At 35.5% G+C, this 15,994-nt stretch overlaps 1 protein-coding gene across 5 annotated transcripts in view; it reads left to right on the top strand.

The window, feature by feature from the left end:
* Positions 1–15,050: 15,050 nt before the first annotated feature.
* Positions 15,051–15,994, top strand: part of LOC129264456 (mitogen-activated protein kinase kinase kinase kinase 3-like) — a 57,733-nt gene continuing 56,789 nt past the window's right edge. For all 5 annotated transcript variants that reach the window (XM_064102634.1, XM_064102633.1, XM_054902337.2 and 2 more), the window contains exon 1: positions 15,051–15,101. The gene's annotated coding sequence lies outside the window, so the exon portion shown is untranslated. The remainder of the gene's footprint in view (positions 15,102–15,994) is intronic.

Below are 15,994 nucleotides of genomic sequence, written 5' to 3'. Positions count from 1 at the left end.
TATGTTACCCTTTCAGTGTTATTAGAATTACCATATTGCAATTCCAATCAGATTAGTTTCTATCTGCCTCTGTGCCTGACATATATTCACAGGGGTACATTAATAGATCAGGCCATCAGATCACCAGCGGAGTGTTTCATGAAACATCTTGTCATTGATTTTCACTGACAGATTTGCTCTGAGCCAATCAAATGCAAGGATTTCAGTAGCATATAACAAATAGTCAGTGAACATCACTGACTTTCTGTTTCATGAAATGCTCCTCAGGGCTCTGCGGCCTGCATTGCCAGTTTTCATTAGCCACAATTGAAGAAAAAAATAATGATGCACAAATTTGGTTTTTAAATTAAATGTAAATTGTGTAAAAATGGTGTCATGTTTGCATTAGAGTTGTTATCAGCACTAGATGCTATTTCCATAATCAAACCAGCATTTGATGACTGGCTGGCTAGTTCGTAGAAACACAGAATAGGATAACATGTAGGCCTACAAGAGGATAACGCTATTTAGCTTAAGCTGATTTCCCAAGTTGGAGAGGAATGCGCGCTAATATAGTTTTCGATTGAGCTTATTTTGGCTAGTGGAAATGCCCCCCTCGGCCCTGTGAGGTTTGAAACACACAAGGCCTTGTGTCACAGAGTCCATTATTAATGAAATACTAGTAGATACATGGGTGTAACCAAAGTTGTTTGTGTGAATCCAGTATACTTTGATGAATTATGTACATTGTATAGAATACAGTTGTACAGGTACATGTGTGTCCAAGATCCTACCTGTATGTGTCCGCACAAAATGAAGCTGTGTACTTACAATGTAAATTGAGTAGGCCTTCATGTACATGTATTTATTCTTTTACACATACATTATTTTTATAAACCTGAATAACAATAATATTTGCACCAATTGAAATATTTTTTTGCTATTCACTACCCCCCCCCCCCCCCCCCCGGTGTAAAGTTTAGTATTAAGGGGGTGCTTCGGGCTGGAAATAATATGATTTTAACAGATAAAAAAATCAGACAAACAGAACACTGAAAATTCGATCAAAATCGGACAATGAATAACAAATTTATTGCATTTTAAAGATTTGCTTTATTCCGGTGAAACAGTTCTAGGCATGTCTTCATGAATATTCAATGAGCAAATTGATGATGTCATAACCATACTTGTTATTTTGTATTTTATTATATAAAATTAGGTTTATTCAAATTTTTTCTACCAAGAACTGAAACAATTGAATTGACAACTGATTAGTGCATTTGATATTAATTGCTGCAACTTATTTCATTAAAGAGGAGACACATTATTTACACATGTATGAAAAAATGAAACTATTATGATTTCATGTAATAACATATGAAGAAAAAGGAAAGTGGGAATGTGACATCATCAGCCCACCTAATGAATATTCATGATGACGTGCATATAACTATTTTTACAAAATAATGCTAAACTTTAAAATTCAATAACTTTGTTATTTGTTTTCCGATTTTGATGAAATTTTCAGCACTTTGCTCAATGAATTTTACTCTATTTATTAATATATGATTATTTTCATCCCGGAGTATCCGTTTTAAGGGTTACCTTTGCCTATTATTTTATTTTATAAAGGCATTAAGGCAATAGATTTTATGTATTGTTTATAATCATATTATTTTAACAATCTTGTAAAAATTGAATGTCTGCTTTTTCTTGTTTATTTATAGTGACTGGACATTTGGCAGAACTACAGATTGCTTATGTGTGCCAACAGACATTGACTGGATTAGCTTATATGCATACGCTTGGAAAGATGCACAGAGATATTAAGGTATGTTACGTAATAGAAAGAATTTAGCACTTTATACTCTACTACTTACGAAAGACAGCAAGATACCCAGTTCTGGGCCCATTTTATAAGGAGTTACAAACTTTGGTAACTCAGTCAAAATGGCAACTTTCATGGTAACAGCACTCAGCAGCCAATCGCAATTAAGATTTCTATGGTAAATGTAGTTGCCATACTGGCAAATTAACCATACATGTAGTTTAAGAGACCTGAAGATGGACTTTTATTTGTTTTTCCACAAAAAACAACCCTAATTAGAATAGTGTACGTAAGTAGCGCTATTGGTAACCAGTCGTGATCAGTAACGCAGAGCTGCCAAGTAGTACGATTTTTCCGTATTTAGTACGTTTTTGCAACCAAAATACGGCAGTACGTTTTTTCTTTTAAAAATATGTTTTTTGTATTTAAAAAAATATAAATATATATATTTTTTTTTACAAAATCGAAATTTATTGAGAAAAATCATCTCTATATGTCTCTATTTCATAAAACGTACACAAATATGGTTATTAGATCAATGTAATTTCAGGTAACTTGTTTTTTTTTCAATCATTTTTTAAAAACCAGGGTGAGATATACACAAGTTTCAATGTTTTTTTTTTTTTCATCTGCAAGAACAGTGCACATTTTAGCTTGCATGCAGCTTGAGCGCCGTGATGGGCGAGTGCATTTTATTATGAAATACACTTTTTTGGGGAAAAATACAAAATATTTATCTCACACGGTAAAAATACTGATTTTTTTGTCAAAATACTGATTTTGGGGGATAAGAATACTGAAAATGCAAAATACAACTTGGCAGCTCTGGTAACGTGTCATTCAGACATTATCACCTCTTGCAAGAGGTAGCATACATGTATTACGACACATGATAAAAGAGCATTCAGACTCGCAATCATCACCACTGGTGAATGACGGTGCAATCAGTAACTATTGTTATCACCAGTTGCGATAGGTAGCACGTATATGACTTTCATACGCCAAAGGAGCATGCAGACGTTTTGCTATCATTACCACTGGTGATTGATACTAGATAGCACTATAATAGCAAGTGGCGATGTAATTGCTGGAAAAGGATGAAGGCTTTTCCATAATGCACTCTAGGATTAAAACATTTGTTGCATTTTTACAAGGATAATCAAGGAAACACTCGATATTCCATACGATATGTCTATTAAACTGCGCCCAGCAACATTTACATGGTTACTGTGACATCTGCCATGTTACAGTGTAAGTCCACTAAAGGGCAGATTCCAGTTGCAGATAAACCCTGCTTAATTACCCAGCAGTGAATGAGTAGTCATGGATTAACTGTGCATGGTATTTTTAATAACGGGTCATCAGGAGAAATGTGGAAAATGCATTATGAGAATGAGTATATGGACATACATACATGTATACTCTGCCTCAACATTTAAGTATGTTTTGACAAAATGTATTTTTTTACATAGACCATGTACATGTAGATGTACATGTTGAGTGTTAGTCTGTACCTGTACATGTAAACGTGTAAGATATGTGTCTACTTTATGATTGTAAAGGTTGTAAAGGTGACTTCAAATTTCATAAATTTCATTTGGAGAAAAGTTTTAGTTTATGTTTTGTGTACAATTTGATTTCAATGTAAAAGATGGAGCTGAAGGAGGGACGTGGGAGGGGAATCCCCTGTAAGTTTCACCCCAGAGTTCTCTCCCACCATGGACATACATGTACTTGTGTACAGTACAGCTTTGGCATCATAACAATTGACAGATCGAAAGATCTTTAATACTAAATCAACTGGATGGATTTATATCCAGACGGTTCGTGACTTGAATGAAGATGAATGTAATGACTTCTTGATAAAATGGGTGTGGCTGCAGTATTGATTTATTGAATGATATGCATTTCTGCTATATAATGCAGTGCAAGTTTATAATGGGGGAAAAACATAATTTTTACAGGGGGAAAAAAATCTTCAAAATGATACTTTTTATTTTAAGCAATGAACAACCAAACAGTTATATTACCCAGGGGTGTGAGAGTTCAGATTTTTATCTGATCTGATTTCAGATTTTTTTTGTTTTGATTTTCAGCTTAATTTCAGCTTATTTTTGGCCTTCCTCTGTACAAAAAGTATGGGAACTCTTTCTATTTCAGACTTTTTCAACACTCTTCAGCTTTTTTCAGATCTTTTTATTTGTGACCACTCACACCCCTAATTACCATCACTAAATGTATTATTACATATAGGTGTGCGGTATGTACATGTACACAGACATGTTTATGCAGGGACCTACCCAGGATTTTCCAAGGGGGGGGGGCACATTTTTGCGATGAAAATTTGACAAGCAAAAAAAGGTCCTAACTTTCTAAAGGGGGGGGGGGGGGCACACTTGGGTAAAAGCTCTATATTTACATTACAAATTTTTATCATAAGTGGGGGGGGGGGGGCACGGGCCGACTGTGCCCCCCTGGATCTGCCAGTGGGTTCATGTGTACGCCTATTATAGATTGCAATTATTGAACTGCCCATCTGTATAGACAAGTAGGTCAATTGATGCCAGTACTGTAGAATGAGCATGAGTCATTTACATGAAGGTTAAAGTATGCCTCCATGGTTAAAGTGCATCTGCATCAGGGAGCAATAGCCAAGGTTTTTTTTACTAACTACTTGTTATAAGCTACTGACATCTCTGTTACTGATTGGCTTAGAGCAAATTGTGGGTGAAAATCACTGACTGTTGGTTTCATGAAAAGCTCCCCAGGTAGACTGAGATGCAGGTCTATACAACTAGACCTGTGTGTGTGTATTCTTAAGTGCAGAGATGAAATACGTTCTACACTGTAGGATTTTTTTTTTTATGTTCAGAAATTCTTTGAAAGACATCATCTTTCAATTAATTGGTGAATCAATTGCATGTATCATTGTTTATAGATGCTTATCGCTTACTTTAATAGTGCACTTAATTAAATTTGGGGTGTTACTGTTTACATACATGTTGTATTCATACATGTAGGTTTTTCCGGCAATACAATTAATTTCTTTATCGTTATTTTATAACAAAGATTAGAGGTTTGTTTGTTTGTATTTATTTCATATACATGCTCAATTTAACATAACATACAGATCATATGGAGGATGGCCCATTTCAGCGGTATTAATAAAATACCACTGTTCTTCCATGGGGTCCTTTTCTTCCATGGGGTAAATACTACATATATTAAACTTTGTTCATGTTCTGGTAGTATTGCATAGAATTAATTTTGTCTAATATAGGCCAGTTACACAAAATATATACTGGTAGTTTCTTGTCTAGGTATAATTTCATATGTAAAAAAAGAGGGGAATTGTATTCTTTACATTTTTTTTTCTACATCGCTGTCATTTGAAGTATAATTTGAAACCCAAGCGATAAAACCTCAAAATATATTTTTTTCTACATTGCTGTAATTTGAAGTATAATTTGAAATCAAAAGGAAAAAATGATATGACGATGATGATGATGAAGTACACATGTAGATCTATGCACGCAAGGCCACATCTAATAGACCATAAGTGTAGGATGTAATTTGTGATACTAGCTCACTTAACATTAGAACCACACTCTTCTAATATGGTAGTGGTGGTGGTGATTTTTTATACCTGATTGCTACAGCATGAATGCTTGTAAGCAAGCAGCCAGAGGACCGACGGCTTAAGGTCCTCTCCGAGGGATCTGGTAATGAGGATTAGTGCCTTACCAAAGGGCACTACATGTAGCACACCAAGTGGGAATCGAACTGGAGTCATTGGAATGCAAAACCCCTGCTCTACCGACTGAGCTATCGCATATTTCAATCAGTAATGCAAAACTCAAGTAGTATAATTGTTTCACATTTGATTTTCAGATGTTTATTTTAACTAAAAAATGGAAAAAAAAAGAGATTCCAACAAATTTTAAGCCAGAGAGGGACAATTTGTCTGTCTCTCTATTACATAGCCTACATAACAGTTATACTGATTCAACTATCTGTCACTTTATTCACAAGTTGTGATTTAGGAGGGTGAGGGAAGAGACTTTGTTCGGCCTGTGAATTCCTATGGCCTCTCTTCCTCAAACGTTCAGTGTCTGCTTCGATCTTTCCCTTGCTGTGACCCCTTGGCTGCCACCCCTCTATCTTCCCGCTGCAAGCATCTCCTGTTCAACTTTCACTCCTGTTTCCTACGCCCACTCGCTTACATCCGACACTTGCATAGAAAAACTAATGCTAAGAAAAACTATAGAGCTTTGCAACATGCAGGGGGAGGAAAGGGGGGTGGCGGGGAGACGAGAAATTTGAGGTTATATTATTATTAGCTCTATGCATCCTTTATACATAATTCATGGCCTCTTTTTCCTGTATTAACTTTCATGTCTGATGTTTCCTTTGCCATGGTTTGAACCTTGTGTGCCCCTCCCATTACAAACCACTGCTGTAATTTTCACCCCTATTTCCTACACCCACTCACTTACATCACAAAGTTCTCCATCGTGAGCTTATTTGTTTTTTTTATTAAGGGAAAATGAAGTTTTGGCTAGATTCATAAATATTTTTGAAGAACTTCGAAAGCAAGGAAGCAAAGTGACTGAGCACACTTTTGGTGAATTAAAAAAAAAAAAAAAGTTTTCAAACTTTCGGGGGGGCAACTGTCCCCTGCTGTGTATGATCCTCTCCCCAAACCGAAATCCAAACAAGTATAGCAAATATGTTACACAATAATAAGTGAAACAGAGCCCACCCCCCCCCAAAAAAAAAAAGAACTCCCCAAAATAACAGGAAAAAAAAACCCACACAAAACAAAAAAAATACCCTAAATGATTTACATTATACATACAACTAGACTGTAATTTTAATGTTCTGCACATTTTAGTATTTTGTTGATCGTTCATGGGATGTTCATGTTCACTTCATTTTTGTATATACTTATAGGCCTATGTTTTGTATAGTATTGTAATATTCAAAATTATAAGATTGTTGATTAAAAAGGTAAAACTAAAAATCCCCATGAGAAGTTGAAAAGGAGTCATGCATCTGGATAGTGATACAAAAAAAATGTCCATTATTACTAGTTTTGGTTTTGCATTGCACTTCACACATGCATTGTATACTATTGTCTTGGTAAAAGAGGAAGTGTTTATGATGTGATATTGAAAGAGGCTGTTCAAATAAGTAATTTGATATGCACAGACATTCCGATTGTGCATGTAATTGTAAAAAAAAGTTAATCAGTGCAGGAAATTTCTAAATAGAAATAACCTCGCTTTAAACTGTAGGTTGTATTGATACAATGTCTTTTTCCTTATTATCATTGACAATAGATTTGTTTTACATGTACATAATGTCGAGAAGAGATATGCATATGAATTTGACTGACAGGTATGTTTCAGTGCATAAATCTTTTTTGTTGGCCTGAGTAAGGTTTAAGGGATTAATATTTTGATGTGAAAGCAGTTTGGGCAGCCTATGAGGTTTTGGGGGTTTGATTTGGGCTGGCCTAACTTTTTTTGAGGGGGAGGGGAGAAGGGCACATAGAGTTTTGTATTGTTTTAGATAGGGGGGTGTTTCACAAAGATTAAAGTCTGACCAGACGTTCAATTTAAAATCCCAGTCACAAGTGGATGTAAAAAATCACCACATGTCAACATTGCATGCTCAGGGGACGCATGTTATTTTGTGCATGGTGGTGCTTAAAGATAAATTCCAGTTGTGGGAACGATCTCAACATGACTTTTTACAGAATTTAATATAATGATCACCAAAGTGTCTGTTTGTATGAATAAAAAATATGTGCCAAAGGATTCTGGAAGAAATTGTGTAATTGCTGACACATAAGCAAAATAAGCGCGGATCCGGTCACTTCCGTCGGGTCTTTAACCAGCAATAATAATACACTGTCCCACGTGTGCCTATCTGTGTTGGCGATCTTCAGTGTGATCGTTTTTTTAGCTAGATATTATGATTTCACAAAGTTCAGTTTATGTAACTGTACCAGATCTAGATCCACGATGATATATCAATACTTTACCTTGGTTTTACAGACTTTCTCACGAAATCAGTGTTTTACTGCAACTACGTTCATTTAGCTTTAAGCTTTGCAACCAATTAACTCTTTGTGAAACACCAAAAACTTTAATCTGGACACTATTAGGGGTGCATGTTGCTTGGATATGATAGTATTGATACCCTTTGATTTGTATGAATGGGGATGAGTGTCACCTTCAAAATTATACAGTGTATTAGGGGGTCAAGGTCTTCTTCCTGTTAATTGTTTTCTGTATTACATAATAACCTTCAGTGTGAATAGGCCTGGGGGTGTGTCTTTGTAGTTCAACAAGGATGTGCAGTCTGACACTCATATTCTGTCAATGTCTGTCAACAAATTCATGTACACATACATACAACATCTAGTAAAATGACCTTACCTTTTTTACATGTAAAGTGACAAAGACCTTCAGTTGTATAATATTGTCATTTTCCTGCCTTTATAATTTTAGGTATAGGCATACTTGTAATAAGAGAATTATTTTGGATGGAAGGAAATGTTCTTATAAATGATAGTGTAGGACTTACTTTAATCTTAAACCATCAAAAATTAAGATCATAATATTTTCAGGTAGTATGTAGTATTGTGCTACTCATGTACATGTAGGCCTGTATGACAATGATTTTTTAAACCTTTTTCAAATGGTAATTGTACGTGTTGCCAAAGATGTGAGTTTCAGTAGTACATGTACATGTACATCTGACAGTGTCACCAATGATACGGATGTATTTCATGCAATTGCATGTACATGTACTGTACTACATGTACGTTCTCTCAAGGAGATTTAACCCTCCTTGGTTCTCTATAGGCAAAGTGTATAGGACAGGTAAACTTGTGAGGTCTGGAAGGTTTTACATTTACAATCATGTCATGAAGGAATTTGTTTGAAGTTGGAAGGGAGTGACTAAGAATGACATCAACCTTCATGCAGTTCAAGGGTAAATTTCTCTTCTTATAGAATCACTAGTCAGGCATTGTAGAAAAGGGGAGCGGGCAGGGCAGTTGATGCACCAATCGAAATACATAGGATCTAAAATGCAAATATCAAAGGCCAAGTTCACCTTAACAACAATTTGATTTGAATGAATAAAGAAAAATCAAAGAGGCACCACACTGCAAATTTCATCAAAATTGGATGTCAGATAAGAAAATTGTAACTTGTATATTATTTCAAAGTTTAGGTTAATTCTATTACATGTAAATAATGTTGTGTAATACAAATGAGCAGTATACAAATGAAATAACTAATTGGTATTCTACATTCTTTTTTTTAAATTTTCATTATCTGTTTCCTTTGATGTGGAAACATTGTTTAAATTTTCATTAATCATAAAGTATTATTTTAGTTTTCACTACGATTTAACACATTGTCAAATCTACAAAACAAGATATTTCGATTATCATTCAAATCAACTTTTTCTTTCCAGGGGGTGGGGGGGGGGGGGTGGTATTGACATTTAAGTGATCTTATTTTTATTTGTTTGACAATGTTCTTTTGGAAATTACATGTATGAATTTTCAAAACAAAACAATCTTTGGGGCAGAATCACACAAGGTCCTTATGGATGTGATTTATGCATTCATCACGGTTGTTGGGCGACATGCTTTCTATCATTGATTTGTATTCAACGTCTCTCCACGCTGTCTTCCAATCTCGAAATGAGAGGTTGTCATGGGCAGTCTCCAGTGAACTGTCATCTAATGTTATTACACTGTCTGACTCAGACATAGTCATGCAAAAGAACTTACATAATAGATGGCATGCATTTAGCTCGGTGATGCAGATGGATAGGTCATCATCAAGACACAAGCAAATTGATTTCTCTCTAAACGAGATGATGTCATTTTGCAGTGAGTAGACCTACTTATTAATTTGTTTCAGTGGGCAGGAATGTGCGAATTCTGTAGTTGGTATGATTTATGAAACACAGGGTATTTTTATTTAAAGGAGTACCTTTCATTCATATAAAGATGACAATCTGGATCATTTTTAATCACAAGTGCAATGTAATATTTCAATAGTGACAATGAATACATTTGCAATGCAAAAATATATTCACTATCATTAAGAAAGAAGAATACAATGGATCTTTTTACATGACTATGGTTTCTAATCCTAGGGGACTTTTTAGCAGTGGAAATTTTTTCATGTGAAAGCTTGCTATTGCTGTTTATAGCATGAAAACTACTAGAATATGAAGATACATATAGTTTTCATGGCTTAAACGTGACAAATATATTTTTATATTATTTTTGTCAGTGGTGGAACTATTGTCGGATGCATGTGTAATATTGCATTGAGTGCTAGTCAGAATTTTTTAGGGGTGGAAGGTTCCCTCATTGCCCACTACAGCTAACACTGTACATATACGTCCAATGGTATTGTGCACTCCTCAATGTAGTTGGATAATTCGATAAAACTGAATTTTGACAAATTGGTTTGTAGAATTGCAAATTTTGATCAAACATTAGTGACTTTTTAGTTTGGTGTAGTGTCTTCAAGTATACAGTACTAGAATAGTTGACAGAAAAATGGAGTTCATTTACAGTGACCTGAATACTGTGCTCTGACTCTGAGAGAGTGGGAAACTGAAATCTAATTACAAACGGTGTTCAGCCATGCCAGAGTAGACTTGCACTTGGCACATACTGTAAATACCATGCGTTATCACCTTGAATGGATAGGCATGGGGGATATTTCTTCCTTTTGAAATCCATGCCAGTTTCCCCCTTCATTAATGTTGTTGACCTACATTTACAGTACATGTAATTAGGCTACATAAGCTTTTATTTGTTGAAGTAACAAAATTTCATACAATCGCATTGAACCATAGCACAGTAATTATTTGCTTTATTTTGCTTCATTATCTTGATTATTCCTGAGTTATACTTTGTGGCAGAGAATAATGAAGGTAAACTGGATATTCTCTTCCAGTTTGTTACAATAAAATGTCTTTGGAAGTATATGTCTACGGTATGAACAGGAGTGATCTAAGAGAAGTTATTGAATGCATACATGTATATTTAACATCCTTTATTGTAATTTATCATTTACATGTAAAATAATGTACTCAACAAAATTAGAAATTGGAATTAAAAAATATAAAAGCTATCTGAGTGAATAGGCATTCATAATGATACCATAATGAATAAATTCATCTTAGAGCTTGTTTTAGACGGCTGCATGAACAGTAGTACATGTACATGTAGGCCTATATACAAAAATCAAAGTACATGTAGAATAGAGGTCATTGACTATTAGATCAGGGAGTTAGAATTGCTGTACAATCATGTAACTTACTGATATCTAAATTTATGAGTAACCATGTGGTTAACTAAATTAAAAGAAGATGATCTGTACAATCTAAAAGCTGTCCTTGGGCTTGCCTAAGATAGCAACATGAAATACATGTACATGCAGACTGGATTATCATGTTTTATGCCTTAAAGGTAAATGCTAGTTTTGGTAATGATATCAAAATGAGTTCGTACAGAATCCAATGAAATGACCACCAAAGTGTCTGTTTGTATGAATAAAACGCATGTGCCAAAGGATTCTGGAAGAAATTGTGTAATTGCTGAGAAATCAGCAAATAAGCACAGGATTCGGGTAGAGCGTCGGGGCCCGACGCTCAAAGCAATAATTATACACTGTCCCACGTGCGCTTATCTGTGTTGGGGAAGTTCAGTCTGAACATTATTCAGCGTAGATTTCAAGATTTCACAAAGTTCAGTTTATGTAACTGTACCAGATCTAGATCCTCGATGATATACTGACAATTAAGCCTGGTTTTACAGACTTTCTCATGAAATCAGTGTTTACTTCAACTACTGGAATTTCTCTTTAAGTGTAATTCATTAATGCATGATAAATTGGTCAGTGAATTTACCTTCAAGTAAATGAACATTCACGTGTCCCAAGGAAATAATCATTGATTGGCTTTAAATACACATTGCCAAGATGTAAATGTAGTAAACTAGTCCTATGCACCAAATACACTGTAATTTGTAAATGTTGGATGTGATTTCCTGATTCTTTCAGAGACATTTTTCTTTGTAGTACTTTTCTTGTAAGCGTACATGCCAGCCTGGTACATGCACATGTGTATTTATGCAAATTTCTACTTTGACCTTTGGGTTTTGATTTTTAAGAAAAGGAAGGAAAAAGAGAATATACTCTACACCACAGAGGAAGCGACCATCATTATTTCAATTTTGATAATTCCCTCCATCTAAAATGTCTAATGCGATAATTCTGACATAGGCAGACATAGAGAGCCAGGACAATAAAATTAATCATATAGATAGCCAGGGCTTTCTTTACAGTCAACATGTTTATTCTTTTTTCTGATTAGCTGGGACAACATTTATCCATATTTCTTCACGTTGGAGCTTGCTCAGAAAGCTCAGGTATAGCTTTAAAACGCAATTTGAGTGCCTGCCAGGGAACATAATCTGCATTCCTAAAATGTGTCAAATGTGTCAAAGCCAAGGCCCCTGTGACCCGACTGTTAGTTGTGATATATACTAATTGCATGAACTGAGGCACTAAAACAAAATGTGTATCCTGCAGTTTATGGGCCATCTTAGACCCCTGTTACATCTGAAAGTTTCCTACCCGAGACCCGACCGAGTCCACTTGCAACCTTGACTGGATTATTGGTGGATTAGCTTCGCGAACGGACGAAATGTGGTCTGTTTACATCACAGCGTTCATTCCCTCCCCTATCGGTACGGTTTCGAGCGGTATCCGATTGCTGACACCAAAGGGCGCTCTCAATTTGTGCGCGCTAATTGAAGTTGTTTACATTTCTTTACACTCGTCGGCTGCTACACAGAAATGACAGGGTGGGACATGTGCCGATCATTTCCAGAGAGAGTCGAAACGACCCTTTACCTTTACCTTTACCCGAGATTCTGGAAGAATGCTGATGATCCCAGCAGTCGTTGAAGATATGATCGACTTGAAAAGGATACGTTTAAAATGCTTCCTTCTTTCCACTCAAATCAAAGACTTTATCAATCACAATTCACATGTCGAGTGCCGCAAAACATTCGAAGAACGACGGGGCTGGGGAGGGGATAGCGCGCGCTATGACGTAATTTGACAGCTGGCGAACGGACCGAGATAGGTTCGAAAGCTTGTGTGCGTTTACATCTACGTATCGGTGGACCGGGGCCGGCCCGATACCTACCCGAGACTACCTCTGGATGTGGTCTCGGGTAGGTTCGCTAAAAGGTGGCCCGAGGTAGGTTTGGGATGTTTACATCTGATTTCTTTCCGACCCGAGGTAGACCCCAGGCCGGCCCGAGGTAGGGAATCTCTCAGATGTAACAGGGGTCTTAGGCTCACTGCAAGCACATAAAACTTAGAAAGGGGTATTAAAAGTAAGACATCACCTGTGTGCTGGGAGATAATGAGATTATAATTTTAGGAAGGGGTGGTGGTGGTGGTGGTGGTGGGCGGGTGTCGATGAATATAGGGATGGTAGTATAAATGTTGGGGAAAATTCATTATGCAGTTATTGTCTAAGAATCCTCTTTCTTGATTACTTGAGAATGTAACTACATATACATGTGACATTGTTTGTTGTTGTTGACCCTTTTCACAATTTGGTACTGGTATGTGTTTTATAGGCTCTAGTGTATGATGTTTAATTTGTTTTTGTTTAATTTTTGTGGTTGGATAATAAATATTATAATAATGATTTTTGGTTTATCCAGGATAGACACTTCATTTCACCCTGACAAAAAGTTCATTGTAAAAATAGCAGAAAAATATAAAGAATTATCACCCGTATCAGACACCTGAGCTGGTCATTTACAAAACTGTATTTCCCTGTATTTTATTATTATCAGGAAGGGATAGGTATATTGTTTGTATCTTCCTCGGTCTCAATGCGCGTATTGACTTTGCATGCAGAGACGACGCAAAATATACCTTTGTATTTTCCCTGGTCTCACATCCGGGCCTTTTAGGATGCGAATGAAGTGATACGCTTCATAATGTTCCGCGCACCAACGATCTACATGTACGTCATAATAAAGACAACGCTGGACCTGGGCGCTTGCAAGTACGTCATAATGGTAAAATGCAGAGCCTAGACACTGATATTATCATGACACAACAGAACTCTATTCTTAAAAGATATCACTGTTATCATGATTTTTGCTCTAGATATCTGATTTGGATGATAATAAAAATATTGACTGCCCTTCTTTCGGGGAACATCAAACATATTGCCCTTAAAAGACCCATATTGCCCTCGTCTAAAGACTCGGGCCAATATGATTCTTTTGCTGGCAATATATTTGATGTTCCCCTCAAGACCAGTCAATATTATATAAATATTGCCAAAGGCTTGAGAAAAATCCATTGAATAATAAAAAAAGTTATTAGAATTTTAATCTTTTGATTTGTGATGTCATATGCAAGCAGATTTCCTACATATCATCTGGTAAATGTTTTGAGATCTGTCTCAGTTTACAATAGAAATCACACATAGAGTGCTGTAACTTTAGTAGCTGTTACAATGGCGACGATTTTACTGTATGAATTTTGAGGCATTATCCTAACTGTGCAGAGTCTGAGGGCATGACCCAAATCAAGAGGTTTTTCCAAGAACGGATCAAACCTGTCTCTGCGCATGCACTCTGAAAGGAATTAAGAACATACTACATGCTGTCTCCATGGACATGACCTTTGTAGATCACCTAAAATGTCTCATACTGAAGTCATTAGAAGAACAAATGATTTTTTTTTCACTTTTCTCCATCATATTGGATATGTTGCCCTTCCAGTCAGTTTTTATTCTGATTGGTTTGGATGATTTTTTTTCTTCAAAAAAATGTACATATAGGCAAGCTTGATGTTGAAAAATTCATGATTACTGCATTGTTTTATTTCACATTTACATGTGAATTCAAACTTGAGTTCTTTTTAGTTAATGTTCATGTTAAATCTATTTGTTATTCTGATTAAATGCTTTGATTGATTTTGAATATTCAAAGCAAGGGCAATAATGATGATGTCGTGTATGTGTTTCAATGTTTTGGACATGTACTTTTTTTACAAAGTTTTTTTTTATAAGATACCTTACTTTACAACTTTTATGAAGTTGATTTGAAAAAAAAAATGTTTAACAATAACAATTTTATTTTTATTAACTTGCCTTTCTATGTAGGGTGCTAATATTCTGCTGACTGATGATGGAGATGTCAAACTTGGTAAGATATCATCTTTTTTCATCCATTTCAGAATAAATAAAGATGTAAACTGGTCCTCTATGCATACTGTACCGTTCAGCCATAGTGTCACTTTGCTGAAGTCGTGCTTCCATGAAACAGGAAACTAAACTGTATAGTTTGTTGATTCCACATGAAGTACTGTAGCATAGGCCTATTAGTTTTTAACTTAATATGTTGATTGTAAATGATAACATTTTTGTTTAAGGCGATTCCTCTTTATCTTTTATTTATTTATTTATTTGTTTTAAAACATACATACATGATGCAAAGGTCCAAGGACCAAAACTGAACATGTTTACAATAATTACATGATCCTAGATGGAAGTACTAGTAAATGATAACAACCAAACACACTTCTGCACATCGAACATAGTACAATTAATACATTCAACACATTCAACAAAACAACTATTATTAACCAAAACCAATTTCTTTGAGTAAAGTTTTGTTCACAGGAGTTATCAAATCATTGTAGTATTGTGGGATTAACATTCAGAAATTTGATAATGTCCCACGCTGAATGTCTGGTTGCTGCACAGCGGCTGGCGGGTCCACGATCAATTGGGCAAAACAAATTTTCAGAGTATTTCATTTCTTATGTCTATTTCGAACAGTAAAATATGGATTTTCATTTTCATTATCGCTATCATTCCTCATTCCCTATACAACCATTTCCAAAGATAAATGAATGATTCTTAGGAATTCAATTCATATCCTGAAATAATGAGTTGGTGAATATTGGTAATTCCCTTCTCATGTAAATGTGACTTGCCCAAGGCCAATGAGAGTGTGAGACCACTTCAAGCCATATTGGCACTTGAAAAAATGTTGTTTTTCTTTTGATACAGACAAAGCTGATGTAATATGAAACT

This window comes from Lytechinus pictus, chromosome 7 (assembly GCF_037042905.1).
Source record: "Lytechinus pictus isolate F3 Inbred chromosome 7, Lp3.0, whole genome shotgun sequence".
In the NCBI taxonomy this organism is placed as follows: Eukaryota; Metazoa; Echinodermata; class Echinoidea; order Temnopleuroida; family Toxopneustidae; genus Lytechinus; species Lytechinus pictus.
Note: the sequence above shows the minus strand (reverse complement) of the source record. Positions and strands in the feature narration are given on the sequence as shown.